We start from the raw sequence: 17,290 nt of genomic DNA on the forward strand, positions 1-17,290 counted from the left end.
GCAATTTAGAAGGGATCATTTATTATACACCAAATTGGCTTGTTATTTACAGTTCATATTAAAAATATTGAATATGGAAATGGTTCAACTTTTGCAAAATTTGTAATATTGCTAAATTAAGCTTGAGCTTCATCCAACAACATGAGACAATCGTTTTTAAAGTGTATGGATGGTTTATAGCTAATGATTATTAAAACTAGAGCTATAAGAGAAGCTTGCACAGAAAGATGAATGCCTAGATTTGTCATTGTAATGAAGCCTGCTTATATAGTTATTGAGGTTTGAATCATGCCTAACCTTCTACAGAATCTGTTATGTTCATCCCTGTGGGGGAACCCAACCTCAGTTTCAAAGTGCACAAATATTTGTAATAAATATATATTTTTCGAATATACAGAGAAGCAACAAATGCAGAAAGTCATGTTATAATTTCTCAACACTCACTAAGAACATTTTTGTCTAAAAGATTAAAAAGGGTATAGAGGGACAAAATGCAGCCATTGGGGACTCATTACTCACTGAAGACATCATACTTTCCAGTAGAATAGAATGGACAAGCAGAACTGAGATAATTTTCAAGTTGTGTGCTGGGAAAGCAGGTGTTCACAGGGGCACAGAGAGGGGGGGGAGCAGGTACTATTCACAAGGGCCCGGGCTTCCTGAGGGGCCTAGGTCCGGCACCGCCCCCTCCACCTTCTATCTCCCTCACAGCAGTTCAGCACACAGCGTGTGCTGAGCTGCAGTGAGAGACTGCTCGTGGCTGCTGAGCAGCAGCCACGAGCAGTCTCCTATGTCTGTGGGGGGAGCGATCACAGCGCCCCCCTCCCCAGCGTGCAAAAGTGTGTTTATGTATTTTTCTCAAGGGGGTGTGGCCACACCTCCCGTGATTAGGCCATGCCCCCTCTGTACCTGGGCCTGGCACGGCTCTCTACAGCCCTGGGTGTTCATATCGGTTGCTTGCGGTCCCCATAGCAAAATGTGTGTGTTTGATTCTGCTCTTGCTTCATAGCCCCCCTTCTCTGCTCTCAGTAGAGCAGACCGGGGGCCTCAAGAGGTGAACGGGGTCCTTAAAGGTGGATGCAACCTTGTATCGCTAGACACCACTCACCACATCCACCTAATCAGCAGACACCCTTCAATACCTATAGCTCAGCTCCTGCTTGCTCACAATTATTTGAGGGTTAGGTCTAATTGTGGCTTCAAGCAAGGAAAATGTCAGGTCTGTGTGCACATAATAGGTGCTCAGGCACTTAATTGAGCCTACACCTGTATGGACAGCTTAAAGGATACATTTCCTTAGATTTCATTTCAACATTGTTGCTTGTTAAACTGACAGAAAACTGAGCTATTGCCTCTGCAGCTTCTTCATGCTGTGCTCTCCAAAGCTGGAATATTTCTACTGCTATCCTACAGCAGGCTGTCATTTCCTTCTTCCTTTTTACAGGATAGTGTCTATGCCTAGATCTGATAATTATAATTTCTTATTGCTGTTATTTGTGGCAATATCAAAGCAACTAATATATATATATATATATATACATATATATATACAGTCAGGTCCATAAATATTGGGACATTGACAGAATTTTCAGATTTTGGCCTCTATTCACCACCACTATGGTTTTGAAATGAAACAAACAAGATGTGCTTTAACTGCAGACTTTCAGATTTAATTTGAGGGTAATTACATCCAAATCGGATGAACGGTGTAGGAATTACAACAGTTTCAATATGTGCCTCCCACTTTTTAAGGGGCCAAAAGTAATGGGACTATCAACTAAAAAGCTATTTCATGGACAGGTGTGGGCTATTCCCTCGTTATTTCATTATCAATTAAGCAGGTACAAGGTCTGGAGTTGATTCTAGGTGTGACATTTGCATTTGGAATCAGTTGCTGTCAACTCTCAAAATGAGATCCAAAGAGCTGTCACTATCAGTGAAGCAAGCCATCATTAGGCTGAAATATCAAAACAAACCCATCAGAGAGATAGCAAAAACATTAGGTGTGGCCAAATCAACTGTTGGGAACATTCTTAAAAAGAAAGAATACACCGGAGAGCTCAGCAACACCAAAAGACCCGGAAGACCACGGAAAACAACTGTGGTGGATGACAAAAGAATTATTTCCCTGGTAAAGGAAAACCCCTTCACAACAGTTGGCCAAATCAAGAACACTCTCCAGGAGGTAGATGTTTATGTGTCAAAGTCAACAATCAAGAGAAGACTTCACAAGAGTGAATATAGAGGGTTCACCACAAGATGCAAACCATTGGTGAGCCACAAAAACAGGAAGACCAGATTAGAGTTTGCCAAACAACATCTAAAAAAGCCATTACAGTTCTGGAACAACATTCTATTGATAGATGAGACAAAGATCAACTTGTACCAGAGTGATGGGAAGAGAAGGAAAGGAACTGCTCATGATCCAAAACATACCACCACATCAGTGAAGCATGGTGGTGGTAGTGTCATGGCGTGGGCATGTATGGCTGCCAATGGAACTGGTTCCCTTGTATTTATTGATGATGTGACTGCTAACAAAAGCAGCAGAATGAATTCTGAAGTGTTTCGGGCAATATTATATGCTCATATTCAGTCAAATGCTTCAGAACTCATTGGACAGCGCTTCACAGTGCAGATGGACAATGACCCGAAGCATACTGCAAAAGCAACCAAAGAGTTTTTTAAGGCTAAAAAGTGGAATGTTATGCAATGGCCAAGTCAATCCCCTGACCTGAATCCGATTGAGCATGCATTTCACTTGATGAAGACAAAACTGAAGGGAAAATGCCCCAAGAACAAGCAGGAACTGAAGACATTTGCAGTAGAGGCCTGGCAGAGCATCACCAGGGATGAAACCCAGCGTCTGGTGATGTCTATGCATTCCAGACTTCAGGCTGTAATTGCCTGCAAAGGATTTGCAACAAAGCATTAAAAAGTGAAAGTTAGGTTTAGGATTGTTTAGTTTGTCCCATTACTTTTGGCCCCTTAAAAAGTGGGAGGCACTTATAGAAACCGTTGTAATTCCTACACCGTTCACCTGATTTGGATGTAATTACCCTCAAATTAAATCTGAAAGTCTGCAGTTAAATCACATCTTGTTTGTTTCATTTCAAAGCCATTGTGGTGGTGAATAGAGGACAAAATATGAAAATTCTGTCAATGTCCCAATATTTATGGATCTGACTGTATATATATATATATATGTATATATATATATATATATAAATTAAATGATAACATGAGGAGCGCTTGATTTTCACAATTTCAATCCATTTTGGTAATACAATATTGATATAAATATAGATATAGATTATGAGTTAATGGAAGATGAGAGTTGACATACAAACCACTTTAATCATTCCAAAACACTTTATTAAAATGAAACAATATATAAAACTTTTCTTATTAACATATAACCTGTTATTATCCAAATTATAAGGAACAGGATTATTGAACAAATCTTTGTCAATAGTGACGACAACTACCAATGATTTCCTCGATCACGACTTCATCAGGGGTTCGGTGGCGTCTTTGACTTGCTTGTCTCAAAATGTGTAAGAGGCCACCCTTTTAATGACAGCTAATACTGGTTGATTCGTTAGAGAGCTCCTGAGTATTTTTAACTCCTTAATTATAATAACATATAAAGCTTGTTCTATCTTTCAGACTTAAATTCTGGTCTCCCAGGTTTGGATCTTGATTTTGACAGAAACCACCATTAGATGTTAATGAGGTGTATAATCCTCATACTGAGAACAAAAATATCTTCCTTAATTACTTGCTCCTGTGCAAATCACAGTCTTTTCTATCGCTTCTTTAACAGAAGAATAGTCCTTCACCTTTGTGAATCTGGGAGTGAAATTGTGAATATTAAGGTTATCATTTAATTTATGTCACTTTCTGACCACTGGAGACAGAGATTTCTAATTTGAGGATTGCTGTTTGGAACACACCAATATATTATTGGATAAATTATTATACTATTGTGGCTGTCTTAGCACATAATTGTTAATATATATATATATATATATATATATATATATATATATATATATATATATATATATATGTGTATTATGTCCATAAATATTGGGACATTGACAGAATTTTCAGATTTTGGCCTCTATTCACCACCACAATGGTTTTGAAATGAAACAAACAAGATATGCCTTAACTGCAGACTTTCAGATTTAATTTGAGGGTAATTACATCCAAATCGGGTGAACGGTGTAGGAATTACAACGGTTTCAATATGTGCCTCCCACTTTTTAAGGGGTCAAAAGTAATGGGACTATCAACTCAGAAGCTATTTCATGGACAGGTGTGGGCTATTCCCTCGTTATTTCATTATCAATTAAGCAGATAAAAGGTCTGGAGTTGATTCTAGGTGTGACATTTGCATTTGGAATCAGTTGATGTCGACTCTCAATATGAGATCCAAAGAGCTGTCACTATCTGTGAAGCAAGCCATCATTAGGCTGAAAAATCAAAACAAACCCATCAGAGAGATAGCAAAAACATTAGGTGTGGCCAAATCAACTGTTGGGAACATTCTTAAAAAGAAAGAATACACCGGAGAGCTCAGCAACACCAAAAGACCCGGAAGACCACGGAAAACAACTGTGGTGTATGACAGAAGAATTATTTCCCTGGTAAAGGAAAACCCCTTCACAACAGTTGGCCAAATCAAGAACACTCTCCAGGAGGTAGATGTTTATGTGTCAAAGTCAACAATCAAGAGAAGACTTCACAAGAGTGAATATAGAGGGTTCACCACAAGATGCAAACCATTGGTGAGCCACAAAAACAGGAAGACCAGATTAGAGTTTGCCAAACAACATCTAAAAAAGCCATTACAGTTCTGGAACAACATTCTATTGACAGATGAGACAAAGATCAACTTGTACCAGAGTGATGGGAAGAGAAGAGAAGGAAAGGAACTGCTCATGATCCAAAACATACCACCTCATCAGTGAAGCATGGTGGTGGTAGTGTCATGGCTTGGGCATGTATGGCTGCCAATGGAACTGGTTCCCTTGTATTTATTGATGATGTGACTGCTAACAAAAGCAGCAGAATGAATTCTGAAGTGTTTCGGGCAATATTATATGCTCATATTCAGTCAAATGCTTCAGAACTCATTGGACAGCGCTTCACAGTGCAGATGGACAATGACCCGAAGCATACTGCAAAAGCAACCAAAGAGTTTTTTAAGGCTAAAAAGTGGAATGTTATGCAATGGCCAAGTCAATCCCCTGACCTGAATCCGATTGAGCATGCATTTCACTTGATGAAGACAAAACTGAAGGGAAAATGCCCCAAGAACAAGCAGGAACTGAAGACATTTGCAGTAGAGGCCTGGCAGAGCATCACCAGGGATGAAACCCAGCGTCTGGTGATGTCTATGCATTCCAGACTTCAGGCTGTAATTGCCTGCAAAGGATTTGCAACAAAGCATTAAAAAGTGAAAGTTAGGTTTAGGATTGTTTAGTTTGTCCCATTACTTTTGGCCCCTTAAAAAGTGGGAGGCACTTATAGAAACCGTTGTAATTCCTACACCGTTCACCTGATTTGGATGTAATTACCCTCAAATTAAATCTGAAAGTCTGCAGTTAAATCACATCTTGTTTGTTTCATTTCAAAGCCATTGTGGTGGTGAATAGAGGACAAAATATGAAAATTCTGTCAATGTCCCAATATTTATGGATCTGACTGTATATATATATATGTATATATATATAAATTAAATGATAACATGAGGAGCGCTTGATTTTCACAATTTCACTCCATTTTCATAATACAATATTGATATAAATATAGATATAGATTATGAGTTAATGGAAGATGAGAGTTGACATACAAACCACTTTAATAATTCCAAAACACTTTATTAAAATGAAACAATATATAAAACTTTTCTTATTAACATATAACCTGTTATTATCCAAATTATAAGGAACAGGATTATTGAACAAATCTTTGTCAATAGTGACGACAACTACCAATGATTTCCTCGATCACGACTTCATCAGGGGTTCGGTGGCGTCTTTGACTTGCTTGTCTCAAAATGTGTAAGAGGCCACCCTTTTAATGACAGCTAATACTGGTTGATTCGTTAGAGAGCTCCTGAGTATTTTTAACTCCTTAATTATAATAACATATAAAGCTTGTTCTATCTTTCAGACTTAAATTCTGGTCTCCCAGGTTTGGATCTTGATTTTGACAGAAACCACCATTAGATGTTAATGAGGTGTATAATCCTCATACTGAGAACAAAAATATCTTCCTTAATTACTTGCTCCTGTGCAAATCACAGTCTTTTCTATCGCTTCTTTAACAGAAGAATAGTCCTTCACCTTTGTGAATCTGGGAGTGAAATTGTGAATATTAAGGTTATCATTTAATTTATGTCACTTTCTGACCACTGGAGACAGAGATTTCTAATTTGAGGATTGCTGTTTGGAACACACCAATATATTATTGGATAAATTATTATACTATTGTGGCTGTCTTAGCACATAATTGTTAATATATATATATATATATATATATATATATGTGTATTATGTCCATAAATATTGGGACATTGACAGAATTTTCAGATTTTGGCCTCTATTCACCACCACAATGGTTTTGAAATGAAACAAACAAGATATGCCTTAACTGCAGACTTTCAGATTTAATTTGAGGGTAATTACATCCAAATCGGGTGAACGGTGTAGGAATTACAACGGTTTCAATATGTGCCTCCCACTTTTTATGGGGTCAAAAGTAATGGGACTATCAACTCAAAAGCTATTTCATGGACAGGTGTGGGCTATTCCCTCGTTATTTCATTATCAATTAAGCAGATAAAAGGTCTGGAGTTGATTCTAGGTGTGACATTTGCATTTGGAATCAGTTGATGTCGACTCTCAATATGAGATCCAAAGAGCTGTCACTATCTGTGAAGCAAGCCATCATTAGGCTGAAAAATCAAAACAAACCCATCAGAGAGATAGCAAAAACATTAGGTGTGGCCAAATCAACTGTTGGGAACATTCTTAAAAAGAAAGAATACACCGGAGAGCTCAGCAACACCAAAAGACCCGGAAGACCACGGAAAACAACTGTGGTGTATGACAGAAGAATTATTTCCCTGGTAAAGGAAAACCCTTCACAACAGTTGGACAAATCAAGAACACTCTCCAGGAGGTAGATGTTTATGTGTCAAAGTCAACAATCAAGAGAAGACTTCACAAGAGTGAATATAGAGGGTTCACCACAAGATGCAAACCATTGGTGAGCCACAAAAACAGGAAGACCAGATTAGAGTTTGCCAAACAACATCTAAAAAAGCCATTACAGTTCTGGAACAACATTCTATTGACAGATGAGACAAAGATCAACTTGTACCAGAGTGATGGGAAGAGAAGAGAAGGAAAGGAACTGCTCATGATCCAAAACATACCACCTCATCAGTGAAGCATGGTGGTGGTAGTGTCATGGCTTGGGCATGTATGGCTGCCAATGGAACTGGTTCCCTTGTATTTATTGATGATGTGACTGCTAACAAAAGCAGCAGAATGAATTCTGAAGTGTTTCGGGCAATATTATATGCTCATATTCAGTCAAATGCTTCAGAACTCATTGGACAGCGCTTCACAGTGCAGATGGACAATGACCCGAAGCATACTGCTAAAGCAACCAAAGAGTTTTTTAAGGCTAAAAAGTGGAATGTTATGCAATGGCCAAGTCAATCCCCTGACCTGAATCCGATTGAGCATGCATTTCACTTGATGAAGACAAAACTGAAGGGAAAATGCCCCAAGAACAAGCAGGAACTGAAGACATTTGCAGTAGAGGCCTGGCAGAGCATCACCAGGGATGAAACCCAGCGTCTGGTGATGTCTATGCATTCCAGACTTCAGGCTGTAATTGCCTGCAAAGGATTTGCAACAAAGCATTAAAAAGTGAAAGTTAGGTTTAGGATTGTTTAGTTTGTCCCATTACTTTTGGCCCCTTAAAAAGTGGGAGGCACTTATAGAAACCGTTGTAATTCCTACACCGTTCACCTGATTTGGATGTAATTACCCTCAAATTAAATCTGAAAGTCTGCAGTTAAATCACATCTTGTTTGTTTCATTTCAAAGCCATTGTGGTGGTGAATAGAGGACAAAATATGAAAATTCTGTCAATGTCCCAATATTTATGGATCTGACTGTATATATATATATATATATATATATATATATAAATTAAATGATAACATGAGGAGCGCTTGATTTTCACAATTTCAATCCATTTTGGTAATACAATATTGATATAAATATAGATATAGATTATGAGTTAATGGAAGATGAGAGTTGACATACAAACCACTTTAATAATTCCAAAACACTTTATTAAAATGAAACAATATATAAAACTTTTCTTATTAACATATAACCTGTTATTATCCAAATTATAAGGAACAGGATTATTGAACAAATCTTTGTCAATAGTGACGACAACTACCAATGATTTCCTCGATCACGACTTCATCAGGGGTTCGGTGGCGTCTTTGACTTGCTTGTCTCAAAATGTGTAAGAGGCCACCCTTTTAATGACAGCTAATACTGGTTGATTCGTTAGAGAGCTCCTGAGTATTTTTAACTCCTTAATTATAATAACATATAAAGCTTGTTCTATCTTTCAGACTTAAATTCTGGTCTCCCAGGTTTGGATCTTGATTTTGACAGAAACCACCATTAGATGTTAATGAGGTGTATAATCCTCATACTGAGAACAAAAATATCTTCCTTAATTACTTGCTCCTGTGCAAATCACAGTCTTTTCTATCGCTTCTTTAACAGAAGAATAGTCCTTCACCTTTGTGAATCTGGGAGTGAAATTGTGAATATTAAGGTTATCATTTAATTTATGTCACTTTCTGACCACTGGAGACAGAGATTTCTAATTTGAGGACTGCTGTTTGGAACACACCAATATATTATTGGATAAATTATTATACTATTGTGGCTGTCTTAGCACATAATTGTTAATATATATATATATATATATATATATATGTATTATGTCCATAAATATTGGGACATTGACAGAATTTTCAGATTTTGGCCTCTATTCACCACCACAATGGTTTTGAAATGAAACAAACAAGATATGCCTTAACTGCAGACTTTCAGATTTAATTTGAGGGTAATTACATCCAAATCGGGTGAACGGTGTAGGAATTACAACGGTTTCAATATGTGCCTCCCACTTTTTAAGGGGTCAAAAGTAATGGGACTATCAACTCAAAAGCTATTTCATGGACAGGTGTGGGCTATTCCCTCGTTATTTCATTATCAATTAAGCAGATAAAAGGTCTGGAGTTGATTCTAGGTGTGACATTTGCATTTGGAATCAGTTGATGTCGACTCTCAATATGAGATCCAAAGAGCTGTCACTATCTGTGAAGCAAGCCATCATTAGGCTGAAAAATCAAAACAAACCCATCAGAGAGATAGCAAAAACTTTAGGTGTGGCAAAATCAATTGTTTGGAACATTCTTAAAAAGAAAGAATGCACCGGAGAGCTCAGCAACACCAAAAGACCCGGAAGACCACGGAAAACAACTGCGGTGGATGACAGAAGAATTATTTCCCTGGTGAAGAAAAACCCCTTCACAACAGTTGGCCAAATCAAGAACACTCTCCAGGAGGTAGGTGTATATGTGTCAAAGTCAACAAGCAAGAGAAGACTTCACAAGAGTGAATATAGAGGGTTCACCACAAGATGCAAACCATTGGTGAGCCACAAAAACAGGAAGACCAGATTAGTTTGCCAAACAAAATCTAAAAAAGCCATTACAGTTCTGGAACAACATCCTATGGACAGATGAGACAAAGATCAACTTGTACCAGAGTGATGGGAAGAGAAGAGTACAGAGAAGGAAAGGAACTGCTCATGATCCAAAACATACCCACCTCATCAGTGAAGCATGGTGGTGGTAGTGTCATGGCGTGGGCATGTATGGCTGCCAATGGAACTGGTTACCTTGTATTTATTGATGATGTGACTGCTGACAAAAGCAGCAGAATTAATTCTGAAGTGTTTCGGGCAATATTATATGCTCATATTCAGTCAAATGCTTCAGAACTCATTGGACGGCGCTTCATAGTGCAGATGGACAATGACCCGAACCATACTGCTAAAGCAACCAAAGAGTTTTTTAAGGCTAAAAAGTGGAATGTTATGCAATGGCCAAGTCAATCCCCTGACCTGAATCCGATTGAGCATGCATTTCACTTGATGAAGACAAAAATGAAGGGAAAATGCCCCAAGAACAAGTAGGAACTGAAGACATTTGCAGTAGAGGCCGGGCAGAGCATCACCTGGGATGAAACCCAGCGTCTGGTGATGTCTATGCGTTCCAGACTTCAGGCTGTAATTGCCTGCAAAGGATTTGCAACAAAGTATTAAAAAGTGAAAGTTAGATTTAGGATTGTTTAATTTGTCCCATTACTTTTGGCCCCTTAAAAAGTGGGAGGCACATATAGAAACCGCTGTAATTCCTACACCGTTCACCTGATTTTACATGTAATTGCGCTCAAATTAAATCTGAAAGTCTGCAGTTAAATCACATCCTGTTTGTTTCATTTCAAAGCCATTGTGGTGGTGAATAGAGGCCAAAATATGAAAATTCTGTCAATGTCCCAATATTTATGGACCTGACTGTATATATATATATATATATATATATATATATGTTAGTGACTGGCTCTAAGAACCTGACCCATCCAAACATTGTCAGGCTTAGGTCTTTGTGCCTTACTCTGAACCCAAAAGTGAGGCAAAACGTCATCAATTCCGCGTCGGATTCTCGCAGGTTTTGGATTGCATATAAGTCCCTCCCCGCGGTGATCAGCGCCATTTGCTTCACTCCGGCTGTGCTCTACTCTGCTGCGTAGCTAAGTTGTGGACTGTGCTGAGTCTGTTCAGGGGCTGTGCTGTCCATTCAGGAGCTGTGCTTGTCCATCCAGGGGCTGTGCTGTCCATCCAGGGGCTGTTCTGAGTCCATCCAGGGGCTGTGCTGTCCGTGCAGGGGCTGTGCTCTGTCCATACACTCCATTGACTGCTCCTGTGCTCAGTGCTGTGCTGTGTCCATTCACTTCTGTGATGCCGAAGCACCTGTCCATTTGCAACAGTGCTGCCGACGCTCCTGTCCATTGTCCATCCGCTCCAGTGTTGCCAAAGCACCTGTTCGGTGTCCATCTGCTCCAGTGTTGCCGATATACCTGTTAGGTGTCCATTCGCTCCAGTGCTTCCAATGCACCTGCACGGTGTCCATCCGCTCCAGGGCAGCTGACAAACCTTTCCGGTGTCCATCCACTCCAGTACTGCCAAGTGTATCCATACAAGTACTGTGACACTGCAGACTGTACCCCAGTGTGTATCCCTAACACACAAGTACTGTGACGCTGCAGGCCATACCCCAGTGTATCCATATAAGTACTGTGATGCTGCAGGCCGTAGCCAAGTGTGTATCTGTAACACACAAGTACTGTGATGCTGCAGGCCGTACCCCAGTATATCCATAAAAGTACTGTAAGGCTGCACACAGTACCCCAGTGTTTTCATATAAGTACTGTGACGCTGCAGGCCATACCCCAGTGTATCCATACAAGTACTGTGAAGCTGCAGACCGTACCCCAGTGTATATCCCTAACACACAAGTACTGTGATGCTGCAGGCCGTATCCCAGTATATCCATAAAAGTACTGTGACACTGCAGGCCATACCCCAGTGTATCCATACAAGTACTGTGAAGCTGCAGACCGTACCCCAGTGTGTATTCCCAAACACACAAGTACTGTGATGCTGCAGGCCGTACCCCAGTATATCCATAAAATTACTGTGACGCTGCAGGCCGTACACCAGTGTATCCATATAAGTACTGTGATGCTGTAGGCCATACCCCAGTGTTTCCATACAAGTACTGTGATGCTGCAGACCATACCCCAGTGTGTATCCCTAACACACAAGTACTGTGATGCTGCAGGCCGTACCCCAGTGTATATATGAGCTGTGACACTGCAGGCCGTACCACAGTGTATCCATATAAGTACTGTGTGCTGTTTGGGGCATGCTGAATGTCTTTTTGCATAGACGACAAACATTTTTAAAGTTTATTAAACTGTTAACTGCCATACTGTCTGCCACTACAGTGCCGCTCTTGTTTTCTAGATGTGCCATGTTGGAAGATGCACTGCCACAGCCGCTGAAATCTTCTACATGCAGTTTATGAATCCCAAAAATATACAGAAATTGTTATGGCCACAGAAAGCATCTCCTGCAAGCCCCTTTCATTTTATTTAATTAACAATCTGAACCACCAAGTTGATTGGGTGGCAAAACATGATTGATTTTCAAAGTTACCAAGTATTTTAAATTGCTCCACCCCAACCCTGGTGAATTGATAGGCTGGTATAAATAATGGTTCATCACAATAAACACCTTGCCCCCCTTGTATGTGGGTGGCCCTTTATGGATTACCTGGATAATGTAGATGTTTGGTGTCATGCGAGAGACATGAGAAGCAGCACAGAGCATCTTCCTGCCAGGATTTGTGCAATACAATGCAAATACGTTTAATACAAAAATTAGTTGTGTATGTTGGTCACATACATATTTACATGGTACATACCGGGGGTAAAGCAGGCTAAGGTAACCTTAGGCACTCCAACCTCCAGCAGGCCCGGCAAACAGCACAGATGCTGGGAGCTGTAGTTCAGATGAAGAGCTACAGGCTGCTTTCTTCTGATGTAAACAGCAAGTCTTGGTCCCATTATCCCCAACAACCTCACTGAGTACAAATTAAACATCTGTTTACAGTGTGTACTATTTAGCACATCCACAAGCAAGGCCACTGCATTTCTATTAGATGTATAAAAAATATACAGCATATATGGGCTGAATCAATATTCATTCAGGATGTGGCACAAAATGGCTGCCCTCACTGTGTGTTAGCGACAGGTGCTCTGCAAATGTCACTCAGCTGATCAGGTTTTAGGTAGTTGGTTCACATAGAATTGGAAACAAGTGGGCTTCAGTGAGCCTGCTCCCACAGATGTCCCAAACATCTCTGTGTGGTGGTGCAGACACCGCATAATATCTTCTGATAAACTCTCCACGCTCAAATAGCGAACCTTCTCCAGATCAAAGATGTCTTTCAGGAACTGATGAACTTGATTCTACATTAATCCTCCTTCATACATTTTCTTCAGAATCAACAATTTAAAATCTATTTCCAAACTAATCAATCCTTACTTTATTTTCCTGCCTTCAACTACTCCATAACCATACTCCATCTCCCTCGGGCCTCTGACCTAGTTCTTGATTAATAAAAAACATTTTTGGTTTCTCTATGTTGTCGTATAGTTTATAAAATTGCCATCCTGTCTGCCACTGCATAGACATGCCATGTTGGAAGCTGAACTGCCACATGTTCGTGCTGCCCACTGCTGTTGCTTAGCTTAGTCAGCCTGCTAGCTCTGTGCAACCTTTTGGCCTAAACTATGTTATTTTTGGGGAGGGGGCCACACCATTTTTTTTTTACACAGGTTTTTTTATTTAATTAAACATAGAAGCACAGACGGGTCTCACTGACCCGTCCCTGCTTCTGTGTTTGTTTTCTTTAAACACAGATGCAGGTATTATGGATATTCCAGATCCGAGCCTGCATCTGTGTTCTGCTACCTGCCCTGGGTCCTAACACCTGCTACACCACTGCTGCTAACACCCACTACCATCCCCGGTTCCTGGCCACAGCTAACGCCTGCTAAACCCTACCACCGCATCCCGGCCACAGCACACTTTACACAATCAACCCGGCACCCACCCCTCAGGGGTGCCAGGGATAGCTCCGGGCTATCAGCCTGGGGTGCCCTGGAGAGGGGGACCCCTTTATTGGGGGGTCCCCAGCTCACCAGGGATCTCCGGCCTGGGCGGATTAGCGGTCAGGTGTGATGCTTCGGCTGGGGGCCCGGTGAAAGGGGTCCCCTGGCTGTGGCATCACCGCCCCTCTAGAAGAAGTCCAGTGCTGGTTCTGGTAAATACGGTTGGACCCTATGCATTTTTACCCCTGTATTTCCAGAACCATGACTGGCTCAGAGCCCAGTGCTGGTTGCACAGAATACGGGGGACCCCTACATATTTTCTCCTCGTATTTTGGCAACCAGGACTGGTTCTGACTAGCTCAGTGCTGGTTGTGTTTAATATGGGGGACCCCTACATCGTTTGTCCCCTGTATTTAGCTCAACCAGTACTGGGGCTCCAAAGCCCGGTGCTGGTTGTTTTCTGGAGGGCGAGGCCATGCCATTGTTTTTTCAATTATACACAGAAGCAGGTATCATGGATATACCAGATCTGAGCCTGTATTCTGTGTGCTTCTACCTCCCCCAGGTCCTAACACCTGCCCCACCACCGCCCGCACTGCCACCCGCACCACCGCCACTAAAGCCCGCTACTGTCCCCGTGCTTTTCCCCTGGCTCCTGCTGCAGCTAATGCCAGCTTCTTTTCCCCAAGACCACCACCTCTAAAGCCCGCAAACGACGGTCATCTTTGTGCACCCAAGTGAAGCCACAGTGATCACACCTGCTGGAGGCTCCTACTGCGGCTGCGCAACATTTTGAAAAGTCCTATCTATGCAATGGTGCATTCTTGAGGTAATAGTTTAAAAACTGTAACTTTCTAATTTTCCTGAACCCCAAAAGGCCCTACCCTGGAACAATGGCTACTTAATAAAACAAACCCCAAGTCTAAATTCCACCCCTACCCTGAGTTATGTCTTCCCAAAAATCCCCCATAGAGAACAGCAGAAAAGTTGTCCTAATTGAGAATGTCAGAAAAATGTGACAGTTGAAACTTAAGATTACTCCCAAATCCTCATTTTTTATGTTTATGCCCTGAAATTTGGCATGCAGCACCAAGCAACAGTTCTACCTGGCCTTGCCAAATGTCAGCTCAGTACCTTCAATAGCTTTTGAGGTGTAGCCCCTTAAACACCATGCCCCCTTCCGGAATTCTCTATGGGAGAATTGCAGTTTTTTACACGCAGCCTTAATATAAGGTTACGACTGTGCCCAGGGGCTGGGTGGCAACTTTTAGCCTGGGGGGCAAATGCATGCAGGCGGCCCTGGCAGAGGAGTAGCGTGTAGCCAGGGTGCCCGAAGAACGTGCGTGCTACGGCGCCGCCCCACCTCAAGTGTTTCAGGGAGGAGGCGGGTCCATATGGGATTAATGTAAGGTAAAAATAAAGATAAGGGGCAGCCCCCTGTCGTTGTGCCCCCGTATGCCACAGGAGAGAACACCCTTATGCAGGCCTCCAGTAGTGCCCCCAGTAGTGATCCCCCCCATATGCAGTGCCCCTTGTGCCCCCAGTAGTAAGCCCCTTATATAGTGCCCCCAGTAGTGGTCCCCCCTGTGCAGTGCCCCTTGTGCCCCCAGTAGTAAACCCCTTATATAGTGCCCCCAATAGAGGTACCCCCTATGCAGTGCCCCCAGTAGCAGTCCACCCCCCATGCAGTGCCCCCAATAGTGGTAACCCTTATGCAATGCCCCTTAAATAGTGGCCCCAGTTGTAGTCTCCCCCCTATGCAGTACCCCCAGTATTTCCATTTATATAGAGCCCCCAGCAGTGGTCCCTTGATGCAGTGCCCCCAGTGGTAGTCCCCTCCCCTATGTAGTGCCCCTAGTAGTAGACCCTCCCCCCTATGCAGTGCCCCTAGTAGTAGTCCCCTCCCCTTGTAGTGCCCCTAGTAGTAGTCCCCCCCTTGTAGTGCCCCCAGTAGTAGTAGTAGTACCCACTTGTTGTGCCCCCAGTAGTAGCCCCCCCTTGTAGTGCCCCCAGTAGTAGTCCCCCCCTTGTAGTGCCCCCAGTAGTAGTAGTCCCCCCCTTTGTAGTGCCCCCAGTAGTAGTAGTCCCCCCCTTTGTAGTGCCCCCAGTAGTAATCCACCCCCCTGGTAGTGCCCCCAGTAGTAATCCCCCCCTGGTAGTGCCCCCATAGTAATAGTAGCCCCCCCTTGTAGTGCCCCCAGTAGTAGCCCCCCCTTGTAGTGCCCCCAGTAGTAGTAGTCCCCCCTTGTAGTTCCCCCAGTAGTAGATCTCCTCCCCTTGTAGTACCCCAGTAGTAGTAGTCTCCCCCCCTGGTAGTGCCCCCAGTAGTAATCCCCCCCTGGTAGTGCCCCCAGTAGTCCGTCCCCCAGTAGAGAGAGACTTAATAAAAAAATAAAAAAACACTTACCTGAAACTCCCGCTCCTGGTCCCTGGCCGCTTTGCATTATGGGAGAGACGTCGTCATGACAACATCTCTCCCATTACCCACTGCGGGAGCCGGAAGATGGCTCCCGCAGTGGGAGCAGCAGCAGCCGATGAGAGTCTGACAGACTCTCAGCGGCTGCTGATTACAGCTGCTGATGATTACAGCAAACACACAGCTGCCGGCTCCGGCGGCTGTGTGTTTGTGCTGTGTAGCGCTGACCGAACTCCGTCCGGTCAGCGCTACACACGCGGTGCAGTCTGTGTCACAGTGACACAGACTGCCCGCGGCCCGCATGACACTGTGGCCCGGGGGGCACATGGCACCCTGGCCCAGCCCGCCACTGACTGTGCCCTTTTTATATATATATGTATGTATATATATATATATATATATATAAAAACGGAAAACTCAGCACTTACCATTGTTAAATCACTCACAATAATAAATAAATAATGGGGTTTTGGTTATTGGATTGATCAATGCATTTAAGCCTGCAGCCCACATCACGGTACCACATTTCTCTGCAGGTCCTACACTATCTGTCATACTTATGGAAACCTGGTAGCTGCTATCACAGAGTTTAAACTGAAAAAAATGTTAACTGGTTTAAAGCTCACCTGCCAACTAATGGATTTAAAGGCAAGACAGTCACCATCATACTACCATATATATACCATATACACCATATATATATATATATATATATAAAAATTGTATACAGTATGTTATATAGTATACATAGTAATAGTATATATAAAGTGCTACAGTATTTTAACACATGTATGTGAAATATACAGTACATACATAAAAGTTACTTTTGATAGGGTTTCTTATTTTCCCACTTTTCTTTTGACATGTAAAACTCCCTCAATAAAAATAGCATATATGCTTTAAATTTTATAATTCACAGATTTTTTGTATACAAAGTGAAATTTAACGTGTTATCTTACATTTACATTGCTTCATCTGCCCTCCTCTAGGAACCTCCACTGTTACCTGC

The sequence above is a fragment of the Taudactylus pleione genome, unplaced genomic scaffold (assembly GCF_031769625.1).
Source record: "Taudactylus pleione unplaced genomic scaffold, aTauple2 ptg000019l, whole genome shotgun sequence".
Classification (NCBI taxonomy): domain Eukaryota; kingdom Metazoa; phylum Chordata; class Amphibia; order Anura; family Myobatrachidae; genus Taudactylus; species Taudactylus pleione.